This window comes from Pipra filicauda, unplaced genomic scaffold (assembly GCF_003945595.2).
Source record: "Pipra filicauda isolate LSUMZ 115617 unplaced genomic scaffold, ASM394559v2 scaffold109_size3271384_pilon, whole genome shotgun sequence".
NCBI classification, from domain to species: Eukaryota; Metazoa; Chordata; class Aves; order Passeriformes; family Pipridae; genus Pipra; species Pipra filicauda.
Genome location: NW_024103540.1, coordinates 908681 through 924721, shown reverse-complemented (window position 1 = coordinate 924721; position 16041 = coordinate 908681). Strand labels below are relative to the sequence as shown.

General features: G+C 42.9%; 2 long non-coding RNA genes across 3 annotated transcripts; one reads left to right on the top strand and one right to left on the bottom strand.

The window, feature by feature from the left end:
• The first annotated feature begins 63 nt into the window (after positions 1 to 63).
• On the top strand, positions 64 to 13648 carry LOC120323211. Of its 2 annotated transcripts, XR_005563462.1 has the most exons (3): positions 64 to 617; positions 1137 to 5586; positions 12710 to 13648. It is a non-coding gene; the product is annotated as an uncharacterized LOC120323211 (long non-coding RNA). The 2 variants fall into 2 exon arrangements; XR_005563463.1 differs by lacking the exon at positions 12710 to 13648 and having other exon boundaries at positions 1137 to 7726.
• LOC120323214 lies at positions 6853 to 9695 on the bottom strand. The gene is made up of 2 exons (XR_005563466.1): positions 9581 to 9695; positions 6853 to 8176 (listed from the first exon to the last, which is right to left on the bottom strand). It is a non-coding gene; the product is annotated as an uncharacterized LOC120323214 (long non-coding RNA).
• Positions 13649 to 16041: the final 2393 nt, after the last annotated feature.

Here is a 16041-nt window from a genome sequence, read left to right as displayed (position 1 = left end):
CGGGGCCTTCGCGCGCGGGGGGCGGGGCCTCGCGGGGCCGCACCCGAGAGTTATCCCGGGGCAGAGTCCGGGGCGCATCCCTGGTCCCGTGGCGGGCTCCATCCTTCCATCCCTCCCGGGATCCATCCGTTTCTCCATGTCTTCCTCCATCCCTTCCTCCGTCCCTTCCTCCGTCCCTCTGGGCCCGGTACCCCCCAGCGCGGCCCGGTGGTTCCCTTTCCTCCTGTGGTTACCTTATTTCTCCCGGTGGTTCCCTTCCCTCCACGCCAGGCGGTGACCAGGCGATTCCGACCCCCGCCCGGGTCTGACCCCCACGCCCCGATGGGGTTCCCAGTGTCCCACCAAGGCCCCGGGGCCGGGGGGTGGTGGGAGGGACAGGGCAGGGACATCGCACGTCGGGAATGTTCCTTGGGAATGCGGACAGGCCGGCAGGTGGAGGGAGGAAGGGGAGAACCCGCTCTGCTGCTTGTTTTACCACTTATCTCCGTGTCTGGTGGGGGTAGAACTGGAGACCTTGCACTAAAACTGGGAAGAGCAGGGGTGGCAGCTCAGCAGCACCTGGAGCAGCACAGGGACTTCTCCAGCCTCTGTCAGGCCTCTGTTCTCCACGGGCATTAGTAAGTCACAATGCTTTTTTACACTGCCGTTGCATCTTTTATCAAAGGCTTTTTTTCAGCGCTAGTTAGCTCGCATTTCACAGCATTCTTCGGGAACAGTAAATATTTCCACGCTCTTTTTGCTGCTGGGCGTGGAGGGACTGTCCCATGCTTGGGATCTCAGAGCAAACAACCTGTTACAGCTGGAAGAATTTGCAGTACAGGAGTGTGGTTTTCTGGTCAACCACTTATAGCAAATTCTCACTCAACATCAGATTGTATTGCTGGCACTTTAGTTGTTGATGTTCCCAGGTTTATTCCTAGGCCCCAGCTGATTCCACAGCATCACAGAGGGCACAGGACTGCAACGCTGCACATCATTCCAGACTCACACACAGGGCACTGCTAAACCTTACAAGTCTTAACAGCTCCTTGTAATGAGCTCAGGAATTTAAATCCCCACTAAACACATATTATCTGACATTATTTCATTACAAAGGGCATAGTATAATACACTGACCAAAGTTTATCTTCCAACAGGCTCAAAGGACAGGAGGAACAATCTCCAAGTGTATTGCAAGATCACTGAAACATCCTGTGCAGGGAAGTGTGTGTAGGACTCAGTTTACAAGCTGGGAAGCTTTAGATGCTGTGTTCACAATCCTGACTTCCAGGAGTGTAAGTACAGCCAGGGACTATCAAAATAACCAGTGTGAATGGGAGTCTTTCCCTTGGACAGCAACAGAGTAGAGCTGAAGCCCCAGAGGAACTGAAATTGCAGACTTGTCCTTTTTCTCCCCACAGTAAGACCAAGAGAAGTCACTCATGCTCCTCACATCTTTGTGGTTTTAGTTACGTTCAGTTCCTCACAAAAAGTCAATAAACTGTGCTGGGTGTAATTGGCAATGCTGAGCACTGGTTACCAAGGGTTTGGGTTTCCTTTGCTTTCCCTCCTTGCTTGTTAGGTAACATAATCTGCAGATGAATCTACCACATACCTTGCTGTACTTGCTGCTTCTGTGGTGGCCATCGCCAAAGTTTCCACTTCCCTTTCTCTATTACTTTGTGCACTTGTGAAACAATACCCATTTTGTTTGATGTTTGCCATCAGAAATCCAGTGAATCCTCTGAGACTCTCTCCTCTCTGTACAGCACAACTCTCAAGGCACTCTATGGAAGGTGACCAGATGTGCAGGAATATCCCAGATGACAAACTTCATTTAGCAGGCAGCACTTAATTCTCTGCTGAGTACAAAAATTGGTTTTGCAGGGACATTTTTAACATTTGTGCTTTTACTTTTCTCTTTCTCAGTGAAACAAAAAGCTCCAACCACCCCAATTCCTTATTCTGTTGTCAGGAATAATGCTCACAGGCCACAAATACATAAGAGGCTCTGCCACATATGGCACTGCCTAAATGTACCCAGCAAAGTCAGAGTAGACACAGGGACAAACCAACACCAGCTAACTATGAACCCACAAATTAGATTTACTTCTGAAGTAGGGCACAGGTTAATAAGAGTTTGGGATGCTGTTTCATCTCAGAGAAATGTGTCTGTGTCTGAGACGAGCATATTTAATCTGTGTGACTGCACTGGCAGGGTGGCAGTCATAGCAACCCCTGGCTAAGGGGTAAGTATGAAAAGCAAGTCTCACCCCAGCTCTGTGGGGAGGTGCAGGGAGGTTTTTCTGCTGCCCATGCTCAGGCTGAGGTCACCTGCTGCCCTGATGTCACCTGCAGCTGAGTGCATGCACGTGTTTAACTGGATGAACAGGCTCAGCTGGAGACCCCTGCCTGCTATCTAGCTGGGATCTCAGCAATGGTTTATAACCTGTGTATCACATTCTGTCCTGTCTCTCCTCCTGCCTTCAGGGGTTATTCACAGTTTGTCTTGTACACCATGAACTGCTGGATGGTCAGAGAGGCCTTGCTCTTCTCTCACTATCAGGAGCGTAATGCAAAGGGCAATATCAGATGCCAGTTAGGGAAACATTGTGTACCCTCAGGGCTGAATTCTGCCTGTGAAAATAGAGTTTGATTTTATCCTGTTAGCTGCAGAATTTCCTTCAGCTTGGGCTACAGTGCTTTACTAGAGCAGCCAAGGGAAAGCCATGAGCACATGACATGTAACCACCTTCCCCTGTCCCATCCACCCTGGGGCAGTGACCTGACCCACTAACTCGTGTTTCTGAGGTTGAACTCTGCTTGGTTCCTGGTTCCACTCAGGTAATCTGCCCTCCCCTGCTCCCATCTCTCTCCTCCCCAGGCCACAAAAGGCGTGCGCCAGAGAAGGTTTTGGGAAACGAGGGGACAGGAGAGCAGAGGATGGGAGGGAGGGCGAAAGCAAGCTGCAGTGGCTACAGTCAGGTGTCAGAGGGGAAAGGAAGGAGGAGAAACAGCACAGATGATGGGGGGAGGAATGTTACAGCTCAGGTTTTGCAGTGCAGTACAGAGCCCCCATGCCTGCTCTGCCAGTGGGACTGGGGTGATGTCCCCTGTGTGGATTGAAGTCTGCAGAAAGCAGGATTCATTCTACCTTCCTCTTCTGCCCTTACTTTATATGAGATGGTCCATATTTCTTAGCTATATAACCATATCACACAGTCACAGGGTGAAGGAAGGTGTCAGGTCTGCTCTCTACCACTCTACCACAGTTTTACCCTGAAAATGTCTTTTTTTCCCCCTGTGTAACAGTTCTTGAACCAAAGGTAGGAGGAATCAGGCTTCTGACCCAGAACTGCCTCCCCATAAAGCTGTCACGTTAGCACAGCAGTGTTCAGATACCATTTGCCCCCTGCTGGGTCCTTTTCCCTAGACTATGTATAAAATCAGAAAAAAAAATAATATAGGTATTTATTTGCCCTCTTGCCGCCTTCTGCCCTTCACTTCCCCTCCCCCTTCTCAGTGTCTGATCCATGGAGTGGGAAGCTCACAGGCTGATAGATGCACAACAGTCTAGCCAAGAAGGTCAGGCACCAGGAAGGCACAACATTGCAATTGGCTGTTTTGATACTGGGAGTGCTGGGGAACAAACACTGATTTTAGCTTATCAATAGCAGTGTGTTTCTCTCGTCTTGCTCACAGTCCTCCCATGTATATAATCTCTCTGCAGGACTTGTCAGCTACCGGTGGTTTTTAGACAATATAACCAATCCATTTTGGATGTGTTGGCAGCACACCTAAAGTGGTGTCAGCAAATTCTTCCTATTCATTCTTGATTTAGGAAGTAAAGGGCAAGGGAGAAGTAAGTTGCTGATGGATCTGTGGTACTGTTGGAAGGGAAAGAACAAATGAACCCATACTCAGGTGTAGTCTAATGTCAGAAAAATAGTAATGGAGAGGAAAACGGTATTTTGGGACCATTTAAAAGTGCTGGTCCACTACCACTCACTGCTTCTTACAGAAGTGCAGTGAAATTTATTGGTCTGTGAATCACCAGGAAACAGCTGATGTCCAGCTCTACCTCTTGGTTTTGCTGGACATCTGGCCTGTGCTGTCACATCCTACAGTGAGGGGAATGGAGCCAGAGCTTTCACATTGGTTCCAATCACAGGCAGAAGACAAGAGGTGCAGGCAGGGTGAGGTATCAAAAGCACTCAGGGGATGTGAAGCAATAGCAGGATGCTGGGAGAGCAGATGTCCAACTCCAGTGAGCTAAATCTCTTTTGGGAAACTCCTAGAAAGAGATCTAGCACCTTGTTCTGCCTCCTTTCCTCAGGCCCAGTTTACTTGAGTACTGCCGTGAGCATGTGGAAGTTTTTCTGGCAACTGTCACCCAAATTTGAAGTAGAAAATTATGTTGAGAAAGACATGAAACACTGTAATAAGCTGATTACCTATTAACTTTGGTATCTTTCCTTTTTTTACTTTACACTGTTGCCATGGTTCAGATCATGATTTCGCTATATTTTGCAAAACTGACAATACCACATTTTGTATTGTGTGAGTAGCTATGGAGAAAGCAGAGGGTTGTGGGAGTTGTGGCTTCTGGGACACGAGCCTCATGGAAGCAGGGTAACATTGCCAGCTTAGGACAGCAACTGAATGCACCTGCTAAAATCATGGAAAAAAAAGAAGGTTGGAAGAGACTCCAAGAGATGATCCAGTCAGTTCCTCTGCTTCAGCTGCATCAATTTTGATGTCAATAATGGCGTTCTTGAAAACGTCCAGATATGACAATTCCACCGTTCCCACAGACCATTTATGACAGCATCCGCAAGAAAGGTAAAAAAAGCTCACCACTAAAATGATTCCAAGGATAAATTAAGCATCTCAGGCTTTTACTTAAGTTTGCTGGTGAACTCAGTACACTTCACTTCATCTGCTATCTTCTGGGCATCTTTTCAGTCATAATCTTCAGTGCCACGAGAGATAGAGGGGACAGAACCCGAGCTCATACACTGAGCTCCCGTGTGTCTCTGTGCCAGCTGAGGATCCAACCTGTTTGTTTTTATAATGGCCACTCAAACTCTCACCACAACATGGGGTTGGACTTTGAGGTTGCCCTCTCCTGATGTCCTGCTCGCAGCACTCATTTCCTTCTAGCAAACGAACCCTTCCTTGCTGCAGCAGAGCTTGGTAGAATGCCCCATAGACACTGGGGCAGAGTCCTGCTGGAAAGCACACCTGAAAAGGGCCCAGAAACATCAGCTTTGCTCAAGAGGGGATCAGAGTACTCCCTGCAGGTCCTGCCCAGGGCTATCTCCTACCTCTGACTCATGCATTTTGCAACAGGGGAGATAGCAGGGTAGTGCTCCATGGAATTTGGCCGCTCTGCTCTTTGCTTAGGTATCTGCTTGCTTAAGAGTTTGATTCATCATACCAATTATCATATAAATGCTCTGGCACCCATTCATGCAGCTGGGCTGGCATCTCCCTGCTTGGCACCGGATGTTATTTAACACTGACATTGATTTAATACTGAAGGTTGCTTTATTGGGTTTTGTAGGTGGCTTTGATACCAGAGTTCTGGAAGAGAGTTTCACCCCGGTAAGCTGAAAAGCTTGTATCTTCTTCATGTGGCAAAAGGATACATTTCTAATGAAAAACAGCAAATCAAATCAGTGGCTGTACTTTCTTTTAGCTTTCCTTCTATTGTCACACCCTTTTTCTTCCACACCAGCTTTTGTGCCACCAGCCTCTCTTGTGACCTCTTCCATCTTCAAAAACTTTCTTCTCAATTTTTCTTTGTTCACGATCCTCCTCTGTTTGCTCACCCTGTTTACACACCTGCCTGGCACATACTTTGTGTATTGCACACTTACAGGGGCCTGAAACACGTGATTCAACAACAGAATGTCCCTCTTGTTTCATGGCCTGACATCGACAATAACATTTTACACTTGTCACGATCCAAATTTTGAATGTCTTTCTCAACTATTCTTTGTGCTTTTTTTGTCTTTCTTGGCCCTTGGCATTTTTTTCTCACCCTGTTCATTCCCTAGAAGCTCCATCTAACTTGGTTTGGGGCATTCATTAGCAGGCTTGTTAAACTGTTTGCACATGCATGTCCAATTAAGTGTCAGGAGAGAGAGTCTCAGACCTATATAATGACATTTGGGTCTGCAATTGCATATTAAACCATCTTCTGGGATTATCTGTTTCCATGGTGGCTACAAATGCAGAGAGAAAGGAGGAGTCACCTCCCACACTACCCAGGAACAAACACATATCTTCAGGAGGAAAGAACAAGCAACTTTTGCCAAGCTCCACAGGCACTTTCCTCTCCCCACAGGATTAATCTGGAGTCCTGCCAAGGCAATGGTTAGACACTGTTTGAGAAATAACTGTTACAGCTCAAAGACGCAGCACTAACCAGACCCTCAAAACACAGCACATACTGTTCAGGGCTTCGGCCTCCACAGCTTTGCAAGCACAGAACTCTTTCTGACAACTATCAAAAGTCTTTCTTACAACTCTGCGCTTGTCCATAGTTTCTTCTCAGTTTCCTGCTATATTTCATGCCTAAAAATGGCAACAGAGGAAAGAAAAAAGGCAGGCAACAAGGCCATTTAGTCTGCCCAAAGCTCTAAATGAAGCCTCTATTTGATGTTGTATCTTTCTGTTAACAGGTACATTTCAACTCAAGGGTTTTACTTTGTTAAGTATTATGGGATTTGGGGAGATTTGAAAATAAGCTTCCATAATTGGTTTATCCTATCAGTAATGTTGATAACTGCATACCTTCCTTGGCTGGCAGGCTAAACTTTGAGTAGTCATAGACTAAATTAAACTAACAATCAACAGAAAACCAGATGGGATTCATCTTTTATTATTGTTATTCAGCATGAATCCTTAAATGTAACAAAAGCTCAAGGTAAAAAGCTCAGGCTGTGGTTCAATTATGACAGTCAAATGCCTTGATCTTTACCCTAACACAGGCCAGACAGAACTGTCCAGGATTAGGCATCATCCCTATTATTTCAAATAGAAGCTCATCATTTGTATCATATGAGGTTACACCACTACAGTCCTGTAAGGAGGATGGTACACATCAGTTTAACAAGTCTTTGAAGAAGCAAAGAACTGTCTTTGAATGGTGGAATACTGTGATTTTTGATAGCAGATTTTAAGAAAAAATAAAATTAAAAAAGGCTTAATTCTGCTTAAAACATTAGTCAGTGAATTCAGGAGATATAACTCTTCATAGTGGTAAAGCCAATATGAGAAGCAAGCATTCAGTGGGTTCTTTAGTCCACAAATGGTAAGGAACCCAGCCCTTGCTTTACTGGAACAGGGATACCTCCAGGCTTCAACAAACAGGCAACACGACCTATTTTACACAACTTACCACCTGCAAATTTTGAAGACCCATCTGCGAGTGAAAATGAGTCCCGACATGAAACTCTGTCTGGATTGTATGAAGCCAAAATTAGGAAATTACACTCAGGATTCAGCTAAGTCTGGAAAATTTTCCATGCAATTCGAAATCTTAATGAGCTGAGTGAACTTGTTTTCCTTCCCATAGTTTCTTGTTCTTTTCCTTCTCTGTCTTTCTCTCCTTCTTTCTCTTCTCTTTTTGCATTTTTAATTTATTTTTTTAAGATCGCACTGTGTCTGCACTGACTTGGTACACCTATCCATACTATTTAGACACATAACAACCTAAATAAAGCAAGAAACTCCTAAATTCCATAGAGCTGTTTCATTTTCAAGCTAAGAGGCAGCAACATTTAATTACCAGCAGGCTAATCCTGCAATCATCACTCCCTGGAACCACTCCACACAAGGGAAGGGTGTTAAATTGATTCTAAGTAGTGTAGTGACTGACAAACGTAAAAAACAAACAAACAAGAAAGCAAAGGTGTTCAGACACAGGACACATTCTGAAATGTGGTAGAAAAGCATGAATTAAGACTAAATATCCACAGTGGCAGATCTAGATTGATTTCCAGATACACCAAAATGTTTCTCCCAGATCTCAAAGACTATTGACCACCTATTAGTCACCTATGGATTTTCTTGTGAGAGGTATCCTTCCATGTCTGGGAGGGTCATTGCACTAATTCATCAATATGATCCTCTTCATGTGGCCAACCACAGTATGATATGGCACTGATGAAGCAGCTCCAGTTTCTTTCTAAAAGCAAGCAAAAGGAGAGAACAAATATATAATTTCAGGAGCTATAAATTCACCATTAAGAAATTAAAAAACCTATTTACATTACGTTGGCTATTGTGAGAAACAATTACAAATAATATTATTTGAGATACGGTACTCAAATTATTTGCCTCTTTTATCTTAAGAAAAGAAAACTATTCAAGGATCTAATAATTCATAGTTAAATGCAGTCTCTCCCTACATGCTGCATGCATTGCCTGTGTACATTAACTAATGAGGTTCCCTTTGTACCATGCAAAAAAAGGGTGACATTTTGAATACATGAGATTAACTATTCAAATTTGGCTGTTATTTAACATAATATTGCCCCATGTAATATGCTTTCCATAGTTGGGTTTTTGTGTTTAAATACAAAATCTGCTAAAATACATGGTTCAAAAGGCACAGTAACATCATACCTAAATCAAGAGCATCAGAAAGTTGTGTGGGGCAGAAGGCCACAGAGGCTTATTATGTGTGATGGGTTTGAAGAAAAAAATAATCAGGACAACTACATTTGCTTTCCTATTTGGTGTCCATGGGATATCCCCATGGAAGAGATACAGCACACAAGGGAACAAAGGTGGCAGCTTCCTCAGTGATGATTTTTCATTGCTTTTTTTGTTCTAGTACTGTAGTTCAGAAAGAACAATGGACTACTGTGCTTTTCATCACCACATAATTAACAATATCAGAGATCCCAGCCCTCCTCATAATTCGAAATAGTCTGCCTCATCTTTCCTAGAGTGTGTCAAATTTAACACTTGGTGAATTGAATGAGCACCCCACTCTGAGCATCTATTTTGAAAGGCACCCAGTTCTACAGAACTATGAGGTCAGACATTCTTCCCCATTCCCACTTTGAGTAGTTGTTCAAAATTGTGCAAAATAACCATCCGCCCTATTTTAGTGGTTACATTTTATGCTCCATGTCATAAACCTCAAAGATTACTGAGGAGGATGCAGCCTATCTAAAACTGAGAGGACACGGGGAAACTGTGCAGTGACAACATGTACTGTTGCAATGTACGTTGCGGACACGGGAGCAGAGAAAACTGATGGCCTCTGGAACCACTTTCTGTTCAGGGATACGACAAAACCTGCCACGGATCGTCCTTATGAAAGCTGAAGCAATGCATCTTCATTTTCTTTTGGTGGGCAGTCACTGCACACGACAGAGAGAGCTACATGAAATGAACCGTGGGTACAGCACTTCGTCCAGCCAAAGCTTTTTCAGTCCTGATAAAGCCATTAAACTGAGTCAGAAACGACTCATTATTCTTCTCCATAACGTTTCTCCAAAGCAACTGGCTGCAGAGAACCAAGATACTGGCCTATGATAGGAAGGCAGGGGAGAGTATTCCAAGAAAGTTCCAACTATACCTTTATGTTTATGGCCATTTTACCAAATTCAAACACTTTTCTCCTGCTCACTGGGCTATATCCCGAAGGACAGTCTGGCATCCAGTGAGGGACAGACCCTGAAAGAAATAAAACGGGGCACATGCAGTCTAATAGATAATGTCTATTAAATGTTTCAGGCAAGCTTTATCTTAATACCCACCACTTGCTTAATAACTGAGAGTGATAACAGGGGAATGACAGGATAAAAATGCTGCACTTTGCCCTTCATTGTATCTAGACATGTATGAAAGTCACCCAGGACTTTGGACTCCTTCCCACAGCTGAGCCAAAAGCTCATTTTTATTAATTTTATTCATTTTATTAGTTTTGAACACAAAAAGCGTTCAAGGCAGAGCTGACCTGTAGGGGATGATCCTCTGTTTTTACAGCTAGAATCCTGTTGGCCTTTCCATCCCAATGGATGACCCGCCCACACATATACAGCCCACTTGACAACAACGTTCTTAACAATCTATTTGCATTTTTAATCAGTTTATTGTAATAGTTAATAGTTGATTATTAATAGTAGGCATAATTGTAGTTAAGCTTTCTTTTTTTAAAAAAAAAAAAGCTATTGATATAAAAAAGGAGACAGAACCAGTATCGCCGGTACCAGTTAAGTTTCATGTTCACTAAAAGAATAATAATGGCTGACACAACCTGCTCGTCCCTCCCAACATCACCACAACCAGCTCAGATAAAGACGTCCCCTTTCATTAGAGCAGCACTTGTGTGGGCACCATAATGCTTACAGAAATGTTAATTTAGCAGCAATTTGCCTTCTAAAGCAAGCAAAAGCCGTGTATAAAAACTGGGGCCCCGTAATGCCTTGGTTTCACTTCTGTTTCATAGTTGCTACACGGTAACTCTGAAGCTTCAAGATGAAAAGGCTCCATCTTGCTGCTGTGTAGAAGTCTCTGTAGACAGGCTTACAAAATAGGTCTCCCAGGAATATATTCTGATTAAGAAGGGAAGAAGAATGAGATATAGAAGGGCTACTCATTTAACCTGATAGGCACAAATATGCCACTCAGGAGGAACCTACTCATTTTAACCAGCAATTTAAATACCAGTGATTTTAAAAGTACAGCTGTTCAACTCCGAAAAAAAATAAATCTTTAAGTTATATAATAGCAAAAAGTGACCAAACAAAAAGGAGATGTTTGAAGTTGGACTTCTGAACATGTATAAATGAGATGTATGAAGGGGAATAAGGACAAGTACGAAACATCCAAATTTTGTGGGTGTTCAGGATGTTCTGAGGGACTTCCTTGTGGGCTGCAGTCACATGCCACCCCTTCAACACCACAGAAGGAGGTCACATGCTGAACAGACTTAAACTTGTCTAGGTCAAGTTTGAGATAAAGGGTCTTCTGCATGTAAAGACCCACTCCTGTATCAGTCTACATCAGCAGCTGGGGGAGAAAGGAAGGAAAGGGGAACTTTCAGTGGTTTGATTTGATCTAATGCATATAAAAAATAAAAAAAAAAAACCCTTTTGTTTTCTAAAGAATGCTGTTCTACAAATAGATAGTGATGGATTGTAAATTACTGGATGTAAAGAGAAAATTTTTATATATGTATATTGTGCTGGCAATTTTTGTTGCATGAAACAAACAAACAAAAAAAGCATCCTTTTACTGATTTTAATACAGAATGTTATCATATTCTGGCAGAACAAAGTACATCATCTGAGAAACTGTCTCGCAATGTGTGATGTCTGGTATCTCAGCTAATATTAAGCTTTATGGACCAAGTAATAATATTATGTTAATAACTGCTGATTGCTATTTGTGTACCAGACTGTTCCAATACCATGGTGATGAACATGCTGTTGGTGTCTGGAACAGATGGACAGAACACAAGAGATCATTGCCTTGATTTTAAGACAAATGGGATTACCTGTTTCATTAATAATGCCACACGAAAGCACAGACAAAACCACGATTTTATTTTCATCTCCAGTAAGTGCAGGAAGAAAAAGACACACATTGGGTGTACTAACAATTTACCCTGACTTTCAGAGAGAGCAATCCTTTTAATCACCTGTAAAGCCAATGCAGCTGCTTTACGCTGTTAAGAGTGGAAACAAAATTCCCCACCTCACTGTCAGCAACGTAACTCCTTTGTAGATCTTTGCAAAGGTGATGCTTCAGGCTGGATGTGAGGCAATTGCCCAACACTACTGATTCCCTGTCGGCTGATTTAAACACCCCTTACAAAGAAGTCATTGCAACAGCTTTCTGTCTTTTCTTGAGAACTGAAAGCACCATGAGTGCCACTTCACATCAACTTTTTGATATGACAAAGAAATAGGGAGAAAAGTACGCTTCAATTCTGTGTCGTTTCTTAAGCCCTACCACCAGGTAGACACTTTATTCTGCCCTCTCTTGTTCTTTCACAGAAATGAGGAAGAAAGACCAACAGACAGAAGAAGATAGAAATATTTTCACTTTAGGTTTTGCAGTTCTGTTTAGAATTAAGCCCATGATACTGGGAAAAAAAATGGACTTGGGGCAATCTCAAAGGCAGTACAATAGATGATGCTGTATAGTATTGACAAACTGTTTTTGAGTGACTGAAAAAGCAGTTAAGTGGGGAAGAGAGCTCTGATAGGGCTCTGGGCCCATAACAATAAGGAATCCTTTCCTATCTCACCAAAAGAGGAAACTGGAATCATACTGCTTTCATATAAGAGCTGCCAATTTCCCACTGATACCAGAAGCCAGTCATGTTTGGAAAGGAAATGACCTATTGCTGCATGGCAAAGCTGGCAGGTGCAGACAGCATGTGAAAAAATTTCCCAATCGCTGATCTGCCAAGGTCACAAAACAGAAAGTACAAATGGTTTTAAGGACAATCATTAAGTTTCTGCCAGGTCATCTGCAGATTCTGACAGCACTTTATTCACCTTGGCATCCAAAAATAAGGCCACCAACATAGGTGAGGTGTCACTGCAGCGATATATTCCCTTCTCACAAGACACACAAACAAAAACTCTATAAATTACCCTGTCAACCAACACTAGCAGACACCAAAGCACCACAGTCATTCAAACAAACGCAGTGGCAATGCATCGTCTTTAAATTTAATCATCTGTCAATGCAGCCAGGAGCGTTCAGAAGTTCCTGCTTGTCCTGCAGCGCTGCCTGGCCCGCAGACAGCTCCCGATGTCACACTGCAGCAGAGCTGGGTGACAGGAGCTGCCGAGCGCCGCTGCCAACGCGACAACAGCGAGCACGAACCGGCTCACCGAGGGGCCGTGTCTCGGACGGGAAGGAGGAACAATCATGCGAAGTGCTGGAAGTCTGAGGAAACGAGATTTAGCAGCCTCTGCTGAACGTGTCAAGCAAGGTCAGAGGTGGACGCGGCTGCTCACCAGGGTGTGCTGGCGGTGAAGCAGCAAAGCCTCAGAACTGAAACGGGAAAACTTTCTGCCGTGCTTTCGCTCTTCATTCCCTGTTTACCTGCAAGCAACACCCATCTGTCCAAGGAACCTTGTCACACCGCTACAAACGTAAAGAGATTTTGAGCAGGTCCCCGTTCGCATCTGAAACACAAACCTTGAGAAAATAACAGGAAATAGCAGAGCAAAGACGGTTTCCAAGAAGCACAGAGCCAAGTCAGCACTTTGTTCTTAGTGGGTAAATTAAAGAACCTTCTCTGCTGCTCTGTGGAGCAGGGTGGAATACAGCAGAATTACTTACATTGCTGCAGAACTTTGCATTTGCAAATATTGACTGCATTTTCATTTGTTTCCAGTCACAAAAACAGGTTGGAGAAGGTTGTTATAATGGTATTAATTTGAAAGCTAAGCAATGATAGCTGCACATACAAGACAGCATCCTGTCCTCCTCCTGAGGGATGAGTTCTTCCCTCCATCCTGAAATGGGTATCAAAGACTGAGGGAATGAATTTTCTTCTGAATTGCCTGTTTCTCCTTATTTGCTGAGAGAAGCTGACTGGAATTTTAGGGTGTGATTCATTTTACTTTATCAATTACTTCTCGTCAATAAGAAAGTGAAGTTGTGTAATAAAAAAAGCAAAGCTGTGTACAATACCATCGTGGGACTTCCTCTTTACTGTCTCGATAATGCAGTTTATTCATTTTCATTAGGAAAACCCCAGACTTTCCATGCTTTGACACTACATTTTTACCCTGGGTTCTAGAAGTTAAACTACATGCTTTTTGTTAACTTTACTATCCCCATATCTAGCAGAGGTACTGATAAATGACTACCAGAAAAATTGGTCTGGAATGAAGAGGTCATAATTCAGGGCATGAGATCAGTGAGTAAAAGTCTCCATATACAAGGCTTTGCCATCTTCAAGGGTGAAAAAATGTAGGTGGGAGGAAAGGAAAAAGAAATTAAATGAAAGACTGTCCTGATCATGAGCTTCACCTTTAAGATTTGCTTAGATATTTGCCAATGAAATCGGTGAAATGCTCTTGAGCAACAGTTATTTTTCAGCTGATAATATTAAAAATACTACCCAAGGAACACTGAAAGTGGTACTGGAAAATGTGACCCAAGATGCTCTGACTTACACTGAGTATGTTAAGAGGAAGATCATGGCTGCTGTGGGTATGATCTGTGCTCTGGGGCACCAGGGTCACACTCTACACAGCCTTTGTGGTTAAATCTTGTTTTCCATGATACAGACACTTCCAATACATAGTGTCAAAGGAAGACTATTCAGGCTAGAATGAACATGTAGTAATACTTCTCACAAGCAGTCTCCCAGTCTCCAGCTTTCTTAAACATTTGCCCCTTCTGCAACCAGGAACACATACCCATGTCTGCCGCCAAGGTTGCACAAACAGACCTCTTCCTCTCCCAGAATCAAGAGAACCATCTTACTTGCATACTGGGCTAAGTACAAAGATCACCCCAAACTATTCATTTAGATTCACTTAGTAGTTAGTACATAAATTGTTGATATTAACAGAAAGAAGGCACTTAACCTTCATGATATCTAAAGGAAGCACTGGATTGGAAGACAGCTCTTATTTTCCATACATACCCAGCAACTCACAGATGGCTCACAAGGCTCAGTTCTAACCTGCTGGCAAATACAATGTTCAGTGCAGGAAAATGGTCTGAGTAGCCTGAAACCCCACCACTACAGCTTTTCTTGGCCCTGCAGTTGATTCAGGTGTTGGCTAAGCTTATGCAAGCACAGATCTGGACAGTCAGGTTACCTGTGCTAGTTTACACCACCACCAGCACTGCTCAGGCAGGAGTCATTCAAATACCCAGGTCACACCACTTGGGTCAGAGTGTTGTGAAAGTCATTTGGCAGGTTTGACACCACCCTGAATTCCTTACAGAGGGGAATCCTAATCTCACTAACTCGGGATTGTTCGGTATTATAAACTGCGCCTCTTGAAAGAAGGCTCATGCCCTGCAAGCTCGTTGCTTGTTAAAATTGGAAAAATAAGGCTTGGAAGGCAGGAATTAAATAAGGAAGCCTGCTATCTCATAGAGTAATATAAGAAATAAAATAAAAATGGGGAATAGGAGTTAACTTCCTCAGATTTAAAAGGAACTTATCCCAGGATAAGAGCTGTGCTGTTAGACAACATTTCCTAGGATCTAGTCTACATACAGTTCTTGTAGAAGCTTTATTACTTTCCAGAAGCACAAGTTACAGTTTGTTTAACTAAAATATTATTCTGTTACAAACCCTACTGAATGGTACATTCTTCCATTGAGGCAAAGAAGTCTTTTTATCACACCTCTCTATACAGATTCTTCCACCCTAGCTATCTCAACAGTTATTTTGTATTTGGGGAAAAAACGTTTGCACTTGGATAAGCACTTAGATAAAGCACTTTGTTTTGTGCAGTCAAAATGTATATTTTTTTCACATGCAATGATATAATCTACATGAAACCGACCTTTCTTTCTTACAAAGTCTGACACAAGGTATACACTGTGTATAATCTCTCTACAGAATACATTTTTAGCTGGTGCTAGTAAACATGAGGTAGTTTATTTAAACCTATGCCTGGAGCTAAATGAAGTTTTCAGAGACAGAGGGGACAAGTGCACAGCTGTTTATTCCAAACAGTTAGTCAGATAGTTTCCTCTTTTATTTTTCATTTATGTGTGTTTTTTTTTCCCTAGGCCACTACCAGATATTTCAGCTACAGGTTCTCAAATAGTCAAAAGAGGATTATTTTTCAAGTCAACCAAAGCGTTAGCAAAACAATGGAGTTCAGACCTACTGAGGTGAAGATCAAAGATGAAGATGTTGATATCAACTACAGAAAATTGCTCTGGTTCACAAAATGTACCTATTAAACTTGACCTACACGTTCAGGTAGGTTGCTTTGTGCATCTGTTACTGGATTTTGTTTTCTCATTCATCCCCACTGCAGCTCCCTCCTAGAAAAATACACATAATTTTGGAATGACTAAGAGGTTAAGCAAAAT